Raw genomic sequence first — 24,639 nt, 5'->3', positions numbered from 1 at the left:
CTTGATCTCTGATTTCTAGCCCCTAGAACTCTAAGACAATAAATTGCTGTTATTTAAGCAAATGTTAACAATTTCTAGAAGAAATATTTCAGCCATCAAATTGAAAAATCTCCCTACATGTGGAGCAGAATTTTGAAAAAAAAAAATCACCCAGTATTATCAAAGTAGCATGGCAGAACATCAAAGGTAATGAGAAAAATATTAAAAATTGATATAAATTGTATGTTTTGTGCATTTTGCCACAGCTTTTAAAAATTGCAAAAAATGATCAGAAAGGAAAGATAGAAGAGAACATGTGAGTTTAACCCTGGGGGATTTCATAGGGTCTGAGAAAGGTGTGGAAGCAAGAGCAAAGGGCATCTGCTTTTCAAATATTGGCAATACCTCCATCTCGACTTCATCTTCATTGGATTCTGGCTGCACAGTAGCTGGTGAAGCTCTTGTTTGGCCACAGAAAGCAAATGTAGGACTAGAAAATTAAGGGAGTGTCAGGGATGTGTGTGTACACATGTAGGGAAAACTCCTCTTTCCATATTTAGTAGTTCCCGGGTATGTTGGAAATAATAAAGCTCAATATATCAGTATATATCCATTCAGTCTTATATATACTAAATACCTCATATAAGCCAGGCACTACCCTAGGTTTATACACACAAGGACAAATAAGACAGAGTTTTTTCCTTCATTCGTGGGTAATCTCACTCTGTTGTACTATTTATTATGGTTACAGAAACAGGATACAAATTTTGAAGGTAATCTATTCAATGTAAACATTCCATTCAAATAGCTTTAAGGATATTCCATTCAAATAGCTTTAAGGATATTTACTGGAACCTTTATTGAATGTAGACCTTCTTTTCTAGAACTTGCCTAGAACTTGTCTAGAACATGCTACATGCCTTTGCACTCCATCTTGATGAGATGGTTGAGTAAAAAAAATACATAAGCAGATCCACGTGCTTATCATTTAGGTATCAATATTATTGCCTCAATTTTTTCTAAATACTTTAAGGAGGCAGATAAAGATGATTTATATACTGAATACCCTTGAGCATCGGTGTAAAAATTCAATATTAAGGCGTTACTAAATTTACTTTCAATGTCCAAACTAAATGTGTTTTCAAATTAAGTTGAAGCAACTGCAGAAAAAGTCAAATATTTGCTCTCATTAATAACATATTGGTACTAAAAAGAAGAATGATAATGACAATCTCATAAAGGTTTTCTTTAAAATCTCTAAAAGATTACTAATTATACTTTATTCATCCTTCTCACGATTTGTTTTTGCAGACTACTTTATTAGATTTATTTCATGGAAACTTGTCTCAAGTTTCAGCAATTGGCAAACAATCAGTACTTTAGCTATCCAAGAAAAGTTTCCTGAGGAGGAAGAAATTTCTTCTTGAATGACCTTTTTTTTCAGGGGAGCACCCATCACAGATGAAGAACCAGGCCACTCTGCAAATCAAGTTCCACTAAACCTTGAAACTTCTTTACTTTATGTTTGTTTGTTTTGTTTTGTTTTTTGAGACAGTCTCACTCTGTTGGCTGGGCTGGGATGCAGCGGTGCAATTTTGGCTCACTGCAACCTCTGCTTTCCAGGTTCAAGCGATTCTTTTGCCTCAGACACCAAGTAGCTGGGATTACAGGTATGTGCCACCACGCTTGGCTAATTTTTGTATTTTTAGTAGAGATGAGGTTTCACCACGTTGGCCAGGCCAGTCTCGAACACTTAACCTCAGGTGATCCGCCCTCCTCAGCCTCCCAAAATGCTGAATTCAAGGAGTGAGCCACAGCTCTGGGGCTAAAACTTCTTAAATAGAGAGCTGTGTCACACAGAAAACACCCCAGGGGAGCAAGTCATGTTTCTGGGAGGCTTTGTTAGGTGATAATCGAGCCGATATTGATGGCATGCTTTCTTGTTGTTGTTAGCATCCAGAAGAAAAACAAATAAATCTACAAGAGGGGTTGAGCAAAGGGACCTGAAGGCAGGAAAATTAAGTGGAAGAATGCATAAAATTTAAAGTAAGTTTTACTGAAGCTTTCGTGTTCAGAGAAATATGTGTGGGTAGATTCCCTCTCAAAGCCAAACATTATCTCCTAATTATGACCTTAATAAATAACACTGGTATATAACAACAATGACAAGTTAAAAAAAAGACCTAATTTATTTTGAGATCTACAGCCACAAACTAGTCCTATTTAGTGCCAACAGGACAAGCAATGTTGTCTACAATTTGTGAAGGGAGGCTCTAATAATGCTACTTTTATTTTTTTTTTAATGGTGATAGAGGAATGCTAAGCATTTCATGCCTATAAACAAGGCACTGAAAATGAAAGGTAAGATAATGTAAGAAGTTAATTAAGAATAGCTTTTAATCTTTTCTTTGATTTTTCTTTTCTTTTCCTTTAACCTTAAAAAATTCCAAACTATAACAAAGAGAGGAAAAAGCCAGCAGGAGAGGAAGAGGGACTCACTATGATGGAGTATCAGCGTTGGAAGAGTGAGAAGAACAGACGGGTTGGAAATCAGAAGATATGGCACTTACTTCCTGGGCACAGAGATTTTGGGGAAGGATGCTTATTGTCTTTGTATGCCCATTTTTTTAGCTGTAATATATAAATAGCAATATCACACGGTGTGGTGAAAGCTCTTGTAAACTGTCATACACTATAGAAACAGCAGTTATCATTATTCACACACCTAGAGCCCTTGTAAACTGTTACACACTAGACAGACCGCAGTTACCATTATTCACACACCTGGAGTGAACACGGTGAAAAACCTTTGCCTTAAGGGAAGTGGGTTAGAGCCTCTACCACGTCACTGGTCCACATCACCCAGCCGCAGATAAACAACGAGGCCACTCTGCAGGTTGTCCTACAGAAGCTTCTAAAATAGAGATGTGTCACACAGGAAATGCCCCAGGGGCTGCAAGGCATGTTGCTGGGAGGCTTTCTTAGGTAATAATTGGGCAAATATTTTATGTTACTTTTAACACCCAGAAAAAAATTTACAAGGGAGATTGAGTAACAAGATCTGAAGACAGGAAAATTAAGAGTAAGAGTGCCTTGTATGTAGAGCCTAAAAAGAGAACGCTGTAGATAAGAAATTGAGAAATATAACAAAATGCCCACAGGGTACAAGGGACACTCCCTTTTCACCTCCCATCTGAGCCTCAATGCCCATCCAAGTGCTGAATACTGACTGGAAATAAGGCATGGTGATGGATGCATCATTCTGTTAGATGTGCAGCCTCCCTGGTTTTGTCCACTTTCCTCACCAAAATACTGATTTCAAATGCCACTTGTCCTTTTAGTCTTAATATCTATTGATAACTATACCTGGAGAAGTTCTCTAATTCAGACATCTGAAATCATATTTTCTCCACCTTAATTCTCTCTCTCTTCTTCCCACAAGAATATAAGAATCAAGAAGCCATGCATTTTATCTGTCTCATTAGGGAATGTATCTCTACTGCCTAGAACAGTGACGTAGGCATTGAAGAAATGTGTTGATGAGTGAATAAATGAAGAAAGTGATGAAAGACTTAGTTACTAAGCAGTTATGAATAATTTACAAAAAGGAAATGTGATCTTATGATTTCCAGCATACATAAATTCAAATGATATAAAACATTTGTTTTCCCAAAAAGTCCCTACTAATATGTCTTGGTGGATAGTTAGTAGTCTCTTTGAAGTCTGGTCTCCAGTCTTTTCCCCCATCTCTTCCTCCTCCCATCTTCCCTTTGGTCTTTTATTCCCTTCTGCTCTTCCCTGCTTCACCACCTAATCTGCAGTCAGTCTCAGTTCTGTCCTGGATAGGAGCTCCATCTTAGATGGTAGGTTTTACTGTCCACCTAGGAGTAGATTCAAGTTTTCAAAGTCTTAAGGGAGGAACATCTATAAGAAAAGCAACTCTTGCTAAATCAATTATACTTCCATAGCAGAGTTTCCATAGCGTATTATGCTAACGAAGTCTCTATTGCTTTTGTTTTCCTGTCATAGATGAGGAAGACAAGGGAAAAAAGACAAGGCTAGAAACTAGTGCAGAAAATTCCATTGTGCAACAAGAGCTCATCTCATGGAGATGGCAACTCACGAACTCTACAAAGTTTTCTAAAACTGCTTCTCAAACTTTAATGCACACAACAATTACCTGAGATCTCGTTAGCAATTTTTGTTTCAGTAGTTCTGGGGTGAAGCTTCAAGTTCTGCATTTCTAATAAACAACCAGGTGGTCCATGGGTCCACACCTTAAATAGTCAATCTCTAAAATAAAACTTTTCATTTTGGACCTCTACTTTAGAGTCCACTGGAAGTAGTCTACTTTACATTATGGTCTACTGAAAATGCACTATGTAAGAAGAGAACGACCAAGAGGATTTGGGGTCATCTAGGACTGGGTTTGAAATCTGGCTCCGCTATTCCTTAAGAGACACTGGGCAAGGATTATTTTTTAAAATATAAATTTCCTAAGTTTCAGTATAATCTGAAATATGGCTATAATACTATCTGTCTTAAAGGGTTGCTATAAAAATTAACCTTTTTAAAGGCACTTTAGCATAGGGCAAAGCTTGATCCCTTCCCCTTTCTTTTCCCATTTCAAATTCTTCAAAATGGCCCGATTCAGCTTCAAATTCTGTTTCAAACCTCGTCTGTTTCTACTCTTGAAAACTGAAAGCATATGCACCCAGACAGTTTACTATCTATATTAACACAATTTAACTTTTCAACCTGTGCACTAACCTGACTTAATTATTCCAGGAAATCATTGCCCAGGAAGATGAAGTTGCAAATAACTGTTTATTTCAGAATCTCCTGAATTTATTTATCTGAAAAATCAATTCATTCTCTTTAAGTAAATAGCCTCTTCTCAAAACAATAGATTATTAAGCTGGGTTCAACAAATGATTGTTTACTCTTAAAGACTCTTCAGTGTATTCCCTTTACTGTGTCCATTAATTATACACTATTATATTACAACATCTTTCACTACCAATCAGACCACTTCACTGAAAGACATGCCTTAAAGTAGACTCCAAATCCTTACAAATGCCAGTTTTGACTCTTCCCTTGCAAAACACCACTAAGACTCTGCCGAGGTAGTCCCTGGCTTCCCTTACTACAGTGAGAAATAAACTTGTCTTTGGTTGATCAAACGTGATTTTGCTGGTATTTTGAGAGTTGGCAGTTGATAATCTCTTCTAATAAAATTATCAACCAGACAAACATACTTAATTACTTATTTCCTGGAGGTGTCATGCTTTTTAATATTCCATGCTTTTGCACAATCAATTTCTTTTTTCCTGTAATATCATCTCTTTTTATTTAACCTTCAAGACTCATACTAAATGTTGGTTCCTCTGTGAAATATTTACTGAAACCCTTTAGCAATATATATTTTTCATGTTTCTCTTCTCCCATAGCATTGAGTAGGCCTTTTCCATCATACCCTATTATTTCCTGATAGCTTGGTTACACATTTTTCTTTCCCAAACATAGTGTGCTCTTTAAAAATAGGGGCTGTGCCTTATCACCTCTGTCATTAATGTCTTAAATAATTTATTTAAAAAACTATTAGTTGATCAACAAATATTTGTTGAATGTTGAATGAAACACAGCCTGGATATTTAGAGGAAGAAAAATGGGTAAATAAATATTTGTTAAAAGAAATTTGAGCTTCTTTTCATAAGGATTTCCTTTGCAGCCTCTTATTCTTTTTGTTTTAGGTAATCCTGAGAAATATTACCTCTGAAGGCTGCTACCCCTGAAGTAGTAGCTCTCTGAGCCAGCAAAATAGGACCTTTTTGACGTCTCAAATCCTGTCAAAAAGGTAATTTCTCCTTTCTTTCTCATCTAGTAATTATTGATGGCAAGTATGAGCGTGCAGTTGCGCCACTTCTTCTATCAGGGTAGCAGATTTTTTAGCCCAATCAAGGCTGGGCATTTTGTTTAGCCCAATCAAGGCTGGTAGAAGGGCGAAATTTTATAATGTAAAATGCATGACCCTGTAATGGCTGATAAAAACAATCCCTGGCATAGTTATGCTTCTATTTAAGTGTTAATTATCCCTATGCACAGTGTGTACTCTTTTTGATAGTCATAATTCAACACTTAGACTATTAAAGGCAGATTTATGCTATAGCAATAGAATATTTTTTATTTCCATCTAAACTGAAATCTAGAAGTTCCATAAAAGTATAAGAGCTCATGTCATGACTAACAGGTTTTGACAGGAGCTAAGTTAATGTTTGTAGCAGTAAACCATTTCCTGGTTGACAGTTTGTCGAGACATCAGAGAAGTCGCTGAGGAGAAAAATCAAGTAAATCTAAATGGTACATTTGACAAACTATAAGCCTGGACTGACATTTTACTCTAGCAAAAGTACACTGTTTGGAAAAGAGTGCAAAATTATATGTATCATATCTCAGTTTCTGATCATTTTAGGTCATTTGGAGGTATAAATATTTAATAAATATGTTTAATGTTCAGCAGTATGTGAACACTACTTTCATCTCTCTCTCTTTTTGGCTGTCATCTAAAATTGAAAGAAATAACCTTTATAAACTAGTTAGCCCTCTGAGTAGTCCATGTAACATTTGCTTCATATCATAATAACAATAAGCATTATAACATATTTGTGTGAGGTGCCAATGATCTTGATTTCTGTGAGGATTGTATTAATCAGATTTTTTCAGGAATGTAGGTAGCAACTATAATATTTCATTACAAGTTTATTGTAATTTTTGCCATTAACATGCATGACCTGCGTGATCCTTAAATACCCCTGTGAAGTATTCATGTACCCATTTTACAGGGGAGAAGGAGACCCAAACAGAAGACGTGCCTTTTCATAGGTCACACAGAACATGGCAGAGCTAGAGCCAGAACTCAGAACTCCTGTCTCCCAGAAACAGTCCCCTTTGTTCTACAATACACAGATCTCTGTTAATATACTTTAAAATGATTATAGAAGAGATGTTACAGACCCTTCACATAGAGTTTGATCAATGTTTATTTTGAGGCAAGTGAACTAAGACAGCATTAATTTTAATCGCATTCTCTATTTGAGAATAGTAATCATGAAAAGAAATTAAAAGGCTGAGTTCAAGATTGATTTTCCGGTCTTTGTAGCAACCCCTGAAGCTTCAAAAAGCTTGCAGAAAGACTATTTCCAGAGACTGTTTGGACTTCCTCATATTAGACTATTAACGACCATACTTAGTACTCAGTAGAATATTAATAATACTGGGCTCGAACTGAGACTTTTTTTCTGTGGGTGCTTCTACATTTTGAAGAGTATCAGGGCAAATACATTACCATGCAGGGCATAACACAAATTGATGAAGTGGATTGATCGTTTTCAAGCACTAGCATGTGCCAGGAACTATGCTGGACACTTATTTTCTATATAATTTTTCAATTAATGTTCATAACAATCCTACATCCATTTTATAGGTATAAAAACAGATTCAGTGGAGTTAAGGAACTTGTCAAAATTCACAAGATGTTACATAACTGAGTCAAGATTTGAACCCGGGTCTATCCAATTTCAAAAATTCCACTTCAGTATGATGTTTAGTTCTTTTCAAACTCACAACAAAGGAAAAAATCTTTACCTAGTCAGATGGGGCCTACATTTAACCTGGATAACCTACATTGGGAAAGTGGGGGCAATGCAATTGTTTTCAGTTTCTCTGGTCTCTCTTCCTCATCTCTTTCCACATTTGCTGGCTGCTGTTTCTCACTCTTTCACCCCTTCCAGAGACTGACCAGAAGAAAGAAGGCATTAGAGAAAAAGAACACAGTTGTACTTGCCCAACACAATTGCAATCCAGTATAAGAGGCTCCCCTGGATTTGACTGATGTCCAGAGCTGACCTGTTCTACCATGGGACTCTTCAATTGTTCCCTGTAGATCTGTCCAGTGGGAGTCTTTTCTGTACCATCCTAGATACAGAAAATGTCTCCTGCTGCCAGCCACTTACCCGCCGACTATCAGCCCTCAGGTTTTCAGTGGTCCAGAAGCTAATGGATCTTCTTTGACTCTCCAGCCGGTCCTCTCAAAAGCTTCTTTTCTTGGAATCCTCTTTTGATTTCCAAGAAACACACACACAGCTTTGCTCCTAGTTTGCTCTGCCTGGTGAAAATGCAGCTCGCTCTCAATGCAACCATTTTTGCCCTGTTGTCAGCAGATACAGCTGCAGCCACAGTCTCTTGCCTTTCATTTTCCTCTCAGGCTTCAGATGCTATTGAATTGATTTTGTGGCTTTTTTCCTTTGTCCTATTGTTAAATGCATTACATAAGTAGAATTTTTAATGTTAATTTTCTGTATATGAGGAATAAATTCTACCTGTTTTTCATGTAGTTGTTTTTAAAGAACCTATTTGTTAATATCTCATTTTGTAGCTTTATGTCTCTGCTTATAATTAGAGAATAATTGATTAGTACTATTTTTTGGTTAGATTTTGCTAACTTTCTAAAACTATGTAAAAGTGATCCCATCTGGTCTCATACTCTGGAAAATTTCTATAAAATGGAAGTCAACATCTCCTTGGATATTTTAAACACTTTCTCAAAAAACTCACTATGTTAAGTGTGATTGATAGTCATTAATACTATAATTCTTAGTGTTGCTGTTTGTATTATTAAATCTACTTAATTTCTATTGCTTGATTTATCAGTTTTTAAAGATACATCTGATTCGCAGTTACTGCAACAGATGAGGCAACAATAACAATAATAGAATGTAATCTATTGTTATGTACTCTGATAATCCAATAATGTCAAACTAACAAGTAAATGGAAGAGGGAGGAGACAAAAGGAAAAGCAGAGAAAATAGGAATTAGTCAAACAAACACATAAAAAACATGTCCAACATCATTAGTAATCTGAAAAGTACAAAACAAACTCACAATGAGATAGTATTTTATATGCACCAAATTGGAAAATCTGAAAATATCTGATAATACTATGTTAGGCCAGGCACAGTGGCATGTACCTGTAGCTGCTTCAGAGGCTAAAGCAAGAAAATCACTTGAGCCCGGGAGTTCACGGCTATTGTGCACTCTGATCATGTCTATGAGTAGCCACTGCACTCTAGCCTGGACAACATAATGAGACTCTGTCTCTAAAAAAAATAAAAAATAAAAATAAAAATACATAGTGTTGGCATGGATATGAAACGACTAGACATCTACGTCTTTGGGTAAAAATGTAAATTGGTATGACTTTGTACCAGTACTTAAGTCTTTTTGTTGGGATGTAAATCAATATAAAATGATGACAATCACTTATTTTTTAAATTAAAAATGCACTCATTCTATGACACAGGGATTAAGCTCCCACAACTATTCCACAGGGAAACTCTTGTATATATATATGGATAGAAATGCCATACAAAATATTCAAAGCAACATACTTTGTAATATCACAAAACTAGCGATACAGTTTGGATGTCTGTCTCCTCCAAATCACATGTTGAAATCGGACTCCTGTTGTTGAAGGTGGGGCCCAGTAGGAGGTGTTTGGGTGAGGGCAGTGGATCCCTCATGAATTGCTTAGTGCAGTAATGTGTGAGTTTTCACTCTATTCATGAGAGTTGGTTGTTTAAAATGAGCCTAGCTCCTCCTCCTCCTCTCTCCCGTGCTTTCCTTCTTGCCATGTGACACACCTGCTCCCCCTTCACCTTCCACTATGATTGGAAGCTTCCTGAGGCCCTTACCAGAAGCAGATGCTGGTGCAATGTTTCTTGTACAGTCTGCAGAACCATGAGCCAAATAAATATATTTTCTTTAGAAATTACCCGGCTTTAGGTATTCCTGTATAGCAATGCAAAATGGACTAATATAAATAGAAACAACTCAAATGTTAATTAATGGTAGAAAGGCTAAAAAATGTTGTATATAACGCTGTATATTATACGTTGTACTTTAACAGTGAAAATGAATGAAATACAACTATATAGAAGAACAAGCTTACATCTCTTAATGTTGAGTACAAAAGAGATTTGGGGTATGTGTGAAAGTTTGCATACAGTATGAGACCACTCATATAGCTTTTTAAAATACAAAAATAAGTACTATGTCATTTGACATAGAAATGTATATGGTAATATGCTAAAGTAAGAAAACGATAAACTTGGCTGGGTGCAGTGGCTCACGCCTGTAATCCCAGAGCTTTGGGAGGCCTAGGTGGGCAGATCACCTGAGGTTGGGAGTTCAAGACCAGCCTGGCCAACATGGTGAAACCCTGTCACTACTAAAAAATACAAAATTAGCTGGGTGTGGTGGTGGGTGCCTGTAATCCCAGCTACTCAGGAGACTGAGGCAGGGGAATCAGTTGAACCCAGGAGGCAGAGGTTGCAGTGCGCATTCGGATTTCCACTTAAGATTGTGCTCTGTTGGGAGGCTGAGGCAGGCGGATCACGAGGTCAGATCAAGACCATCCTGGCTAATACGGTGAAACCCCATTTCTACTAAAAATACAAAAAATTACCTGGTTGTGGTGGTGGGCACCTGTAGTCCCAGCTACTTGGGAGGCTGAGGCAGGAGAATGGCATGAACTCAGGAGGCAGAGCTTGCAGTGAGCTGAGATCATGCCACTGCACTCCAGCCTGGGCGACAGAGCAAGACTCTGTCTCAAAAAAAAAAAAAAAAAGAAAGAAAAGAAAGGAAAATGATAAACTCAAAGTTGAGAATAGTACTTTCTTTGGAGGGGGAAGGATATACTAAAGTACACAGAGGTTTGAAAGGTAATAAAAGTATTTATTTCTTAAGATGGGTGATGGGTTTTTGGAGCTTATTTTCTTTTTATTCTTTTTAAAGATTTTATACATTATTTAAATTTACTTAACTGTCTTAGTCCTTTGAGCTGCTATAACAGAGTACCATAGATTGGGTGGTTTATAAGTCACAGCCACTTCTGGAGGCTAGGAAGTTCAAGACCAAGTTGCCAGCAGATTCAGTGTCTGCTGAGAACCTGTATCCTGGTTCACAGACAGTGTCTTCTTGCTGCATCCTCACATGGTGGAAGGGACAAGGGACAAGGGCACTTCTGTCATCTCTTTTATAAAGGTGCTAATCACATTTATGAGGGTTTTGCCTTCATGACCTAATCATCTTCTAAAAGCCTCAACTTCAAATTGGGAATTAGGTCACAACACATGAATTTGGCAGGGTATAAACTTTCAGTCCACATTTAGCTTTAAATGTAAATGATATACCAATTCATTAAAAACACAAAAGTCTTCAACCTTATTGGTAAAAAAATGCAAATGAAATATATGTGTTTTAACTTCCATCAGCACAGATTAACCAAAAGTATGATGATGTTTGCAAGTGTAGTTGAAAATAATTCTTTTCTACACTGCTAGTGAAAAAGGAAATCAATTGTTTGAGAGGAAGCAATTTCAGAATATCTTTTGACTCAGAAAGTCTTCTTTAAGAATATTAACTAAACAAATAATCAGAGCCACACATACAAATTTATATTAAAGATATTCAGTATAGTAGAAAGATAGTGAACCCAAGCTAAATGTACTATAGCAGAGAATTGCATCAATTACAGGACTGCGTCTGGAACATAATGGGTGCTTAGTAAACAATTGCTAAATGAACTAATGAATAAACATACGTACATATTTATATGTATGTGCACAAAATATTAACAGTGATTATATTTGGGAGAAGAGCTTATGAGTGACTTTTTAAACTTTACTTTTCTATATTTTTCCAAAATTTTTGCTATGAAGATATAGTACTCTAGGAAGCAGAAAAAAATATGTTAAGTTCTTGCTTGCTTCAAAGCAAAATTTGCCCCTGTATCTTCTATCTTCTGGAAATGTACCACACCTAACACCACCCTTTCCACATAAATTTATTTTAATACATCAAATTTTAATACATCTTTCTCTTCCTGACATTCCCTTCCCCACCATAGTCCCAACACTATTGCTTGAATATTTAAAATTCATGTTTCTTCATTATCATGATTGCTTTTGTTAATCTCTTTTGTTTCTGTTGCATACTTTTGCATACTTTTGTTGCATACTTGTGTTTTGTTGCGTACTTAACACATTTTCTTCAATGTCTCAGGCATCACACACTCATGTATTCAAAACTGAATTCATGATTTCCACCCAAAACCACTTGGTTTAGTTCATTTTGACAAACAGAATAAAGAAAGGATAGATGGAAACCAAATACGACTGCTCGGCATTCTGATGAGGTTAAGATCACTAGGTTCTCTCATCTTAATAGCAAGTTGAAAACCAGGGAACTACTTAGTTCTTTTCATTTCAAATAGGAACACACTGCCTTGTGGTATTGCGTACTCACTTTCCCCATATCCCCTGTATATACACAAATACCTAGGTGCTTGCTTACTGGTTTACCCTCAACTTTCTTGTAATTTGGAGCTGTCTCTTTATGAAAGATAAACTGTAGAATCTAAAGTTTAGATCTTTTAGGAAAGCATTTGTTTACTTTATGTATTTTTAAACGTTCTTATTTTTCTCTGTTTAGATCACAGCATACGGATATGAATCAATTAAGGAATATGGAGTTCATTTGTTTCAATTTATATTCAGTATCACTATTTGGAATAAATGGACTCACTTGCAGCTAAAAGAATTACAGTGAAGTTTTAAAAAGGTAAATGGAAATATTACTTGGTTTCTCTCCATGCATGCATAAATAAAAATACTGTTTTGTATGTTTTGAAAGTAAAGTCTTTTTTTTACAGTTTTTTTCTAAGTACTTAGTTAAATAGGATCATCAAAAGTTAAAACCTTCCTGGATTCAAAATATCTTTTCCAATGAAAGAAATGTGGTTGGGGTGGGAGACAGGGTTTATATATCCTTTCTATATATGAATTTATATCTCTATAGATCTTTCCCATGAATTCTGTATTTATATGTCCACCTGCATACTCAACATATTTTCTTCAATGTCTCAGGCATCACACACTCATGTATTCAAAACTGAATTCATGATTTCCACCCGAAACCACTTGGCTCCTCCTCTTTTGTTTTGTACATTATGAGAAATAGAATAAAGAAAGGATAGATGGAAACCAAATATGGCTGCTTGGCATTCTGAGGAATCCAAGCTGCCAGTCTTCCATATTTTGTTATGATGCCGTCTGTGTCCTTCTCGGCTGCCTAGCAGAAAACAACCTTCAGAATCTTGTGTCTTTGATGCTTCTACCAAGAGGTAAAAAGCATCACTTCTGCTCATGTTATTGTCCAAAGTGAAGTCCCATGGACATGCCTAATTTCAGGGAGCCATATGCCCAGAAAGAAGGAGGAATGGGGAATCGTATGATCACTTCCACAAGCAGCAACTTAGATAATCTCATTCTGTTTACTTGGTTTAGTCCAATGTACTTTCATTCTCCCCACACTTACTATCTTCTTCCCAATTCCCACTCTGAACCAAGGCCTAGGAGATGATACATGTTGACGCAAAAGGGGGCCCAGGTAACATCTTCACCTGGTTTTACCCTTTTTCAATCTTTCTCCAGTTCCTCGCACAGCTCTGAAAGGACTTTTTTGTCTTCTTCATGGGGCTGGAACTTTGGTGATTCCATTGAGGAATACAGTCCTCCCTGTTCTATAGTTTATGCTCTCATCAATCCTCTAAGCTCTAGTCTCTGATACTTAAAGGAAAATGTTTAGGATTCAGAAAATCTATTTTTTAAGTAAAACTAGCTTTCAGGACTACTGCTCTAAACGTACTTAGAAGTCTAATTTGAAATTCAAACTCGAGTAATGATCCCTTTGTTACAGGCAAGAACTGCATTCTTTCTGAATAAAATGAATGTTATTCTTTTAATGTGTGAGAAGTTTCAGGACAATAAAATTTAGAAAGAATTGAGAAGACAACAGATACAGTTTTTTAAAAAATGATATTTCTGCTGCCCCTGTCTCTCCTACTGAGCTACAAGATTCATGAGGGCAGAAATCAAATTGTTTGGCTTGAAATTGTTTAGCCAAAATATTATTTGAATAAAGAGAGAGATGAATGAACAAAACCGTAGCTCTATAGGATTGCTACTTACATAAGTACGTTAGTAATTTTGGATAAAACAGAGAAGAAAACACTTAAACTTACAATATAATCTAAGGTTCTAAAGTGAGTCCCAATATATAAAAGACTGACAAAGTGCCCTGGATAAGCATGAAACTCACTGTGGTGAAGAAAGAATGGAGGTACAAGAAGCACAGTTGGGACACGGGGTGCAAGATCAGAGGGGAGGGATTCTTTCCAACGAGACACAGTAAAAACCCATTGAAATATTTTCTGACCCAGCATTGGGGATTCTTCCTAGGTTCCTTGAGAGGGATGTTGCAAAATATAAAACAGCAGCTTGCTTACCAGTATCCCCCTAGAGAGATGCACTCTCTGCAACCAGTCAAGCGGACCCTGGCTTAGAGATGCTTCCTCGGTTTTAGGGCCATGAGGCATTGGCAGCAGAGCACAACAGTCATGGATGGAGAATGGTGATGACCAAGACAACAGCCATATTGTTCCTACCACACTTTTGAGGTCAAGAATTGAATCTCACTCATTTTTCATCAATGAGTAAGTCCCACTAGATTCTGTACAGGAAATGCAGAGAGATTTGGAATCTCTCTGCGAGGAGTTCAGGGGCCAGAGATCATCAAGATTATTATCCACACTTTAAATTGTCCCCAAGGCTTGAGAGACCTCAGCAAGCAAAGGTCACACATTGAAGCAAATTGCTACATCTTAGCAAATCTCTCACAGACTGCATAATTCAGATGAACAAATAGGTTCCCTTGTGAGAGGGAAATTTTATAAAACTTTTTCAGACTGTCCTGAGAAAGGGCCATATGACTGATCACTGGGATTTGGAATGAATTTCTCAGGCTTCATCTCTTATCAGCTACCAGAAGATCATCTATAAGTATTAAAACTTTGAGAGTATGAATCTGGCACTGTCCAAAATCAGCATGGGAGAAATTTCAAATTTCGATCTATCCCTACATGATAAAGATTTCATTTGAAGCCCCAAATATCTAGGACTCTATTGTGACATCATTGGTAAAAACTGTCCAGGATTTGAAATTGGAAGTTTCTTTGTGTCTAAATGGTCATGGGCATTAAAACTTTTAACCAGCTGGTTCCAATCATGAAGTTAAAATTTCTCTCTCTGGTTCCCAGAAGTCTATACTGGCATGTTTATTTCATGCTTGCCTATGAAGAATTAAGCTTTATTTTTATGCAAGTTAATTTTCTCCTTATGGAGTTATCATTAATATAAATAGCAATATAAATGGCAATTTATATTAATGATAACTCCATAAGGAGAAAAAGTATAAAAGTGGTTACATTCAGTAACTTTCTAATCTACAAATTTGTCATCTCTTTAAAATAGTAAACAAGTACCAGACGATGTCTGAAAGGTGTCCCAGAATATAATTTTTTGAAGGGTTATTAAGTATCACAAGTAACTGTAAAGGTGATTATAATCAGTTCATTTGGATTTGAGTTGCCAGATTTAACAAATAAAAATATAGGATGACCAGTTAAATGTGTATGTTGTACATGTACATCCAACATGGAGCCCTGTCATTGGAGGTGCCCCTGGCAATTTTTCTAGGTCCACCTACAGGGGCCAAGACTGACTAAGAACATCCTTTCACTTAAAAAAAAAAATACAGTTTATCTTAAAATCACATTTAACTGAGTATCTTCTACTTTTATCTGGCATTTCTAATTTGGAGGAACTGGCTGCTTGCCATGATACTAAAAATATTACTGTAATTTTTCATCTTGAATTATCTTTATGTCATTTGGCTTATTTATAAGAGAAAAAAGTAAATTAACTTGTACCAGAAAATATTAATTGAATAAGATCATCCTGGATTTTGCTCTGTTGGCATTTTCCTTCACATAATTTTGAAATCAGTGTCGGTTGGAGAAAAGGATTTGTTGTGCAGTATTTTAGGGTGGGAGAGTTCAGGATGCAGTCAATGGAACCATTTTAGGAAAAATTTCCCAGCATCTTACAGGGCCCTATTCTTGACAGCACACAGCTCTTCACTCTAGTCATCGAATGTGCCCAGTGGGAGGAGTCATAATTTAGGTTCACTGACTTACTTCCACTTAAATCCTGGAAATTCAGAGCTTTGTGTCTTTACAGTGACCTAGGCCTGTACTTGATTGAGGACAGGATTGAATGTTTTCATTTCATCAATAGGTTCAGAGAGTTGGATCAATTTAATAATATGTCACATAGTTATAAGGGAGATATGAATAAATTGCAAACCTGTTGAATTCTTAAAGAGCAGGGAGTACTATTTAGAGAACATGGTACCTTCAGTTAGTTTTATTATTTGTAATAACAAAAGCCACAGTTTATTCAGCTATTAGTATATTATGGGCATAGGATAAATGATCTAGAGTAATTATTTCCCTTATCCCCACAACATTCTCCTCAGATAGGCCTTATCATCTCCATTTTATAAGTGAGGATTAATCTGTCATCCCTGAGTCATGCAATTGTCAAAAACATAACTGAATTTTAAACCAAGCTCTGATGCTAAAGCTCATGTCTTAACCACTATGTTGTATTTCTCACCAATTATGTTTGTGTGTTGATTTTGTTTTAAAGAATGAGATGTCTGTCAGCAAAGCTCTCATAATAAATCCCTCTACCTTCACTCCAAGTTACAACTTCTTCCCCAAAATGGCAGACATATTGAAGGTTTGCTCACTAGAAACTCAAACACATTTGTCCAAGGAGCTAGGGAAAATATTTACAGAGTAAATATTTTTCTGCCTGAAGTAAATCACATTTCATATCAATTGATGGATCCGATGCAAGATAGGTGAGCCCCAGCATTGGGGCTTAGCCCAGGAGGGTTCTTGGTTTCACTCAAGAAAGAATTCCAGGGAAAACTGGTGTTGTTAGATAGCAATCTTTTATTAAAGGGTACTGCTCCTTGTGAAGTACGGCTAACTCACAGGCAGTGCACCCAGAAGCTGCAATGTATAGGTTGTTGGCAACTGTATGTTTACTCACCTCTACCCACTTTCAATTGCATGCAAATTAAGGGGCAGGTTAATGCAAATTGAGGGACGGGTTATTTAGAACTTTTTAGGAAAGGGGCAGTAACTTCCAGGCCATTGTATGGAATAAAGTCATAGTTTCTGGGTCACTGTCATGGCATTCATTTATTATTTATTTATTATTTCTATTTTATTATTATTTTTTTTTTGAGATGGAGTCTCACTCTGTCGCCCAGGCTGGAGTACAGTGGCGCAATGTCAGCTCACTACAACCTCTGCCTCCTGGGTTCAAGCGATTGTCCTGCCTCAGCCTCCAGAGTAACTGGGACTACAGGCACATGCCACCACACCCAGCTACTTTTTGCATTTTTAGTAGAGACGGGGTTTCACCATATTAGCCAGGATAGTCTTGATCCCCGACCTCATGATCCACCCACCTCGGCCTTCCAAAGTGCTGGAATTACAGCATGAGCCACCATCTCCGGCCTCTGGTGGGATTTATAAACTGTCATGGTGCTGGCGGGAATGTCTTATGCTAATGAGCAATGAGGGCGGCTAGGAATTGCTTTTGTCGCCATCTGCTGGTTCCTGCCATTTTTTTCACTTCATTCTATATGGGTGAGATCCTGTTTTGGTCAGCAAGGTTGTGACCAGAAAATAAGTCCTGCTGGTGTCCTTCGTTCTTCTCTCAGAGATTCCATGCTCCTTAATCTTAAGGGGGCTGCAGAAGGGCAGAGGTCCATCTTTTATAACTGCTTCTTGCTGATTCCATGGACATACGCTCTGCCTAGCATTGGAGGAGTAAAAATCTCTGGCTACCTGATGTAAGGGGCCCAACACCAGAATGTTTTTATTTTCTGGGTAAGAAGACAGGATAGGATGGAAGGCTTGTGCCAGCATCATCTTCATGAGGAATTGTTGTAGTCTAGAAGACACAAACTTAACTAAGAGGTTAAACAAGCAAGGACCAAAAATTAGTAATAATAAAGTAGTTATCAAAGGTCTTAGGAAAGGTAAAAACCAGGTGAGAATAATAGGCATGGTTTACTATTGCATATGCTCTTCCCTGTCATGTTATTTATTTGTGTGTTTGCAAAACAATAGCTTTACGTCTTCTAGGGGTTCACAAATGTAGGGTGTGGGGTCTTCCTCTTATACCTGTGGAGATTCACAAGAAACAGGTTTAATCCTGGACAGGTGTCCCCAGCTAGTGATTTTCTGAAGCTTAACAGCAGTGGGGGTATTTAACAATAACTGATAGAGGTGTTTTGGTTGTAATTGTTCAAGTGATTCTCCTGCCTCAGCTTCCTGAGTAGCTGGGACTACAGAGGACTACAGGCACACACCACCATGCCCGGCTAGTTTTTTTGTATTTTTAGTAGAGACAAGGTTTCACCATATTGTCCAGGTTGGTCTGGAACTCCTGACCTCATGATTGGCCTGCCTCAGCCTTCCAAAGTGCTGGGATTACAGGCGTGAGCCAACATCTCAGGCCCAGGATTTTTAAGTCTTTAATAAGACTAAATTTTCCAGTTAAACAAAGGAGGTTTTTTTTTTGTTTTTGTTTTTTTGTTTTTTTTCCATTTGGGAGAAAGGGCAATATTTTATTTTAATTTCGAAAGGCCTTTTGATCCTGGCCTAAATTTAGGGAGTAAGCATGGTGAAGCATGTCTGACCTCCTGTTTCCTGTCATGGTTTGAGTTAGTTTTTCTGGTTTCTTTGGGATTTCCTTTGGCCACAGGACTTAGAGCCAAAAGACTGATAGCCAATTAAACTTTTTTAGGCTGTATGGGAATGGATGTGGGCAGGCACTCATTAGCCCTTAAAATTTGTTATGCAATGTAAGAGTCAAAAACTAAAAGCCAAAAATAAGGTTCTATATTAAGAAAAACCAATATGCGGGTGGCTAAGATGGCCAACTAGAAGCAGTTAGTGTGTGTGTCTCTCATGGAAAGGTACAAAGAGGGTAATATAGCACCTTCAACTGAAACGTCCAAATACTCACATTGGGACTAATCAAGGAAACAACTTGACCCATAGAGAATGAAGGAAAGCAAGACAGGATGATGCCCCATTTGGGAGCAACATGAAACCAGAGGAACCTCCCCACTCCCAGGGAAGCAGTGAGTGAATGTACAACCCCAGGAAACCATGCTTCTCCCACGGATCTTTGCAATACTTGGGTCAGGAGATCTCCTATGAACCCACTCCACCAGGGCCTTCAGACTAAGAGACCTACATGGAGTCTCAGCATAGCAGCTGCTCAGGTATGCATGGAGACCCAGGAGCCTTAGATACTCGGACTTTCCAGCAAAAGTAGCTGCAGCCCAGCAAAGTGGGCTCCCGTACATACCCCTAGGAAAGATGCTGAATCCAGGGGGCTGAGCAGTGACAGTCTGCAGACCCCACTTCCGTGGCGCCTCACAGGATAAGACCCACTGGCTTGGAATTCCAGCCAGCCACCAGCAGGCAGGGTTACACCTCCCTGAGATGGAGCTCCCAGGAGAAGGAGTGGACTGCCATCTTGCCTTTTGGGTGACTTAGCTCTCTAGCCTTCGGGCTTTGGAGAGTGTGAGCTGACCAGGGGCAGAAGGGATCCTCCAGCACATCACAACTGCTCTACCAAAATGTGGCCAAACTGCTTTGTTAAGCAGGTCCCTGATCCCGTTCCTCCTCACTGGGTGGGACCTCCCTACCAGGGCCTCTAGCCACCCCTGCCCATGTTCTCTAGCCAAGAGAGATTTGAAAACTCTCTGGGACAGAGCTCCCAGAGGAATGGGCAGGCCACCATCTTTGCTGTTTGGGTGACTTAACTGTTCCAGCCTTTGAGCTTTGGAGTGTTCTAGGTGAGCAGGGGTTGAGGCAGACTCCGGCACAGCACAGCTGCTCTACCAAAATGTGACCAGACTGCTCTTTGGGTGGGTCTCTGATCTCATTCCTCCTCACTAGAAGGGACCTCCCAACCAGTCTCCAGGCACATCCTACGGGTGTGTTTGGCTGGCTACCAGTGAGGCAGGAAAACAGGGTCTGGAGGTAGGGAACATAAGGCTGAGTCACACTTCAGCTATGATAGGAAATACCCTCTCCATAGGACATAGGCCAAGTAAATGACTTTGTAATTTTACTTCATCCTTTCCATTTACATAGGGCATACCCCAAGTAGAGGGCATTTAAACTCACAAAAACTCTATAACAGGGCCTTCGTGCTCCTATACTTGGGCCCACTCCCACACTGTGGAGTGTGCTTCCATTTTTTATAAATTCCTTCATCTCTTCCTTGCTTCGTTTGTGTGTTTTGTGCAATTCTTTGTTCAAGACACCAAGAACCTGGATACACTCCACCATTAACACCAGCCAATACAAACACACTTAAACACATAGACTGATGTCACTATAAAGTAACCATATAAACAAGCCAGCATAATAACCAGCTAACAGCACAATGACAGGATCAAATCCAGATATCAATACTAACCTTGAATGTAAATAGGATAAATGCCCCACTTAAAAGGCACAGAGTGACAAACTGAATTCAAAAATGGTATGCTGTCTTCCAGAGACCTATCTCACACATAATGACACCCACAGGCTCAAAATAAAGGAATGAAGGAAAATCTACCACGCACATGGAAAAAAGCAAAAAGCAGAGGTTGCAATTCTAATTTCAGACAAAACAGATTTCAAACCTACAAAGATAAAAAACGACCAGGGCATTACATAATGGTAAAGGGTTCAATTCAACAAGAAGACCTAACTATCCTAAATATATATGCACCCAACACAGGAGCACCCAGATTCATAAAGAAAGTTCTTAGAGACCTACAAAGAGACATAGACTCCCACACAATAATAGTGGGAAACTTCAACACTCCACTGACAGTATTAGAGAGATCCTCAAGGCAGAAAATTAACATAGACAATCAGGACCTGAACTCAAAATTGGACCAAATGGATCTGATAAACCTTTACAGAACTCTGCACTCAAACCCAACATAATTTACATTTTTCTCATTGCCGCATGACACATACTTTAAAATTGGCCACATAATTGATCATAAAACAATCCTCAACAAATGCAAAAGAACCAAAATCATACCAAACACACTCTTGAACCACAGCACAATAAAAACAGAAATTAAGACTATGAAAAACACTCAAAACCATGCAATTACATGGTAATTAAATAACATGCTCCTGAATGACTTTTGGGTAAATAATGAAATTAAGGCAGAAATCAAAAAGTCCTTTAAAAATAATGGGAACAAAGATACAACATACTAGCATATCTGGGACACAGCTAAGGCAGTGTTAAGAGAGATATTCGTAGCACTAAATGCCAACATCAGAAATTTAGAAATATCTCATATTAACAATCTAACTTCACAACTGAAAGAATTAGAGAAGCAAGAATAAATGAACCCCAAAGCTAAAAGACAAGAAATAACCAAAATCAGAGCTGAACTGAAAGAGGTTGAGACACAAAAAACCATTCAAAAGATCAAGGAAATCAGGAGGTTGTTTTATGAAAAAATTAATAAGATACAGAGGTCCACTAACTAGACTAATAAAGAAAATACAGGAGATTCAAATAAACACTTAGAAATGATGAAGGGAATGTTACTACTGACCCCACAGAAATAAAAACAACCATCAAAAATTATCATGAACACCTCTATGCAAAAACTAGAAAACCTAGAAGAGAAAAATGTATCCCTGGACACATACACCCTCCCAAGACTCAGCCAGGAAGAAATCAATTCCCTGAACAGACACATAATAAACTCTGAAATTGAATCTGTAACAAATAGCCTACCAACCAAAAAAAGCCCAGGACCTAATGGATTCACAGCCGAATTCTACCATATGTACAAAGAATTCTACCATATGTGCCATATGTACAAAGAAGAGCTGGTACCTCCCAAAAAGTTTAGAAGGGACTCCTCCCCAACTCATTCTATGAGGCTAGCATCATCTTGATACCAAAACCTGACAGAGACACAACAGAAATAGTAAACTTCAGGCAATATCCTTGATAAACACTGACACAAAAATCCTCAACAAAATACTAGCAAAAATTCGGCAGCACATAAAAAAGCTAATCCACCATAATTAAGTGGTCTTCATCCCCAGGATGCAAGGTTTGTTCAACATATGCAAATCAAGAAATAGTTCATATAAAAGGAACTAAAGAGAAAATCGATGTGATTATCTCATTAGATGCAGGAAAGGCTTTTGATAAAATTCAACATCATTTCATGCTAAAAACTCTCAATAAACTAGGTATTGAAGGAATATACCTCAAAATAACAAGAGCCATCTATGAAAAATCCACAGTCAACATTATACTAAATGGGCAAAATCTGGAAGCATTCTTCTTGAAAGCCAGCACAAGACAAGGATGCTGTCTCTCACCACTTCTATTCAACATAGTATTGGAAGTCCTAGCCAGAGCAATCAGGCAAGAGAAAGAAATAAAGGGCATCCAAATAGGAAAAAGGCATCCAAATTTGCAGGCAACATGATTCTATATCTAGAAAGCCCCACAGTCTCAAGCCAAAAGCTCCTTTAGCTAATAAACAACAGCAAAGTTGCAGGCTATAAAATCAATGTACAAAAATCACTAGTCCTCTTACACACCAACACCACCCAAACTGAGAGCCAAATCAGAAAGGCAGTCTTATTCACAATTGCCACAAAAAGAACAAAGTACTTAAGAATACAGCTAACCAGTGAGGTGAAAGATCTCTACAACAAGAATTACAAAACCCTGCTGGAAGAAATCAGAGAAGACAAAAACAAATGGAAATACATCCCATGCTCATGGACAGGAAGAATCAATATTGTTAAAATGGCCATACTGCCCAAAGAAATTTACAGATTCAATAAAAACAACCATTATAAGTTATTCCTATCAAACTACCAATGACATTCTCACACAACTAGAAGAAACTATTTTAAAATGTATATGGAACCAAAAAATAGCCCAACTACCCAAGGCAATCCTAAGCAAAAAACAAAGTTGGAGGCATCACGTTTCCCAACTTCAAACTATACTACAGGACTACAGTAGCCAAAACATCCTGGCACTGGGGCAAAAACAGACACACAGACCAGTGGAACAGAATAAAGAGCCCAGAAATAATGCCACAGAACTACAACCATCTGATTTTCAACAAGGTCAAAAAAAAAAAAAAAAAAAAGCAATGGAAAAAGGACTCCCTATTTAATAAACGGTGCTGGGATAACTGGCTAACCATATGCAGAAGATTGAAGCTGGACACCTTCCTTACATCATATACAAAAATCAACTCAAGTTAGACAAAAGATTTAAATGTAAAACTCAAAACTATAAAAACCCTGGAAGACAACCTAGGCAATACCATCCTGGACATAGGAATAGGCAAAGATTTCATGACAAAGACACCAAAAGCAATCACAACAAAAGCAAAAATTGAGAAGTATCGTCTAATTAAACTTAAGAGCTTCTACACAGTAAAAGAAGTTATAAAAAAATAAACATACAACCTACAGAATGGGAGAAAATATTTGCAAACTATGCATCCAACAGAGGTCTAATATCCAGCATCTATAAGGAACTTAAAAAGTTTACAAGGGAAAAACAAAAAAAAAATTAAAAAGTGGGCAAATGACATGAACAGACACTTCTCAAAAGAAGATGTACATGCAGCCCAGAAGCATGTGAAAAAAAAGCTCAATATCACTGATCACTAGAGGAATGAAAATCAAAACCACAATGAGATGCAATCTCACACCAGTAAGAATGGCTACTATTAAAAAGTCAAATAATAACATGCTGACAAGGTTGCAGAGGAAAGGGAACACTTATATACTGTTGGTGGGAGTGTAAATTAGCTTAACCATTATGGAAAGCAGTATGGTGATTCCTCAAAGAGCTAAAAGCAGAACTACCATTTGAACCAGCAATCTGATTACTGAGTATATACCCAGAGGAATATAAATAATTCTACCATAAAGACACATGCATGTGAATGTTTATTGTAGCACTATTCACAATAGCAAAGACATGAAATCAATCTAAATGCCATCAATGACAGATTGGATAAAGAAAATGTGGTACATATACACCATGGAATACTATGCAGCCATAAAAAAGAAAAAAAATCATGTCCTTTGCAGGAACGTGGATGGAGCTGAGGGCTATTATCCTTAGCAAACTAATTCAGGAACAGAAAACCAAATACTGCATGTTCTCACTTATAAGTGGGAGCTAAATGATAAGAACTTATGAACACAAAGAAGGACACAACGGACCCTGCTGTCTACTTGAGGGTCGGGGGTGGGAGGATGGAGAGGAGCAGAAAAGATAACCATTGGGTACTGGGCTTAATACCTGGATAATGAAATAATCTGTACAATAAACCCCTGTGACACAAGTTTACCTATGTAACAAACCTTCACATGTACACCCAAACCTAAAATAAAAGTTAAAAAAAAAAAAAGAACAGCCAAGAGTATGTAATCAAGTTATATTGGTTAAGCATGTCATAATTGACTGGCTTAACCACACACTTTTTGTAGACCTCTACGATACAATATTTTAGCATGAGGTCAC

The sequence above is a fragment of the Mandrillus leucophaeus genome, unplaced genomic scaffold (assembly GCF_000951045.1).
Source record: "Mandrillus leucophaeus isolate KB7577 unplaced genomic scaffold, Mleu.le_1.0 Scaffold103, whole genome shotgun sequence".
Classification (NCBI taxonomy): Eukaryota; Metazoa; Chordata; class Mammalia; order Primates; family Cercopithecidae; genus Mandrillus; species Mandrillus leucophaeus.
This window is presented reverse-complemented; position numbering follows the sequence as displayed.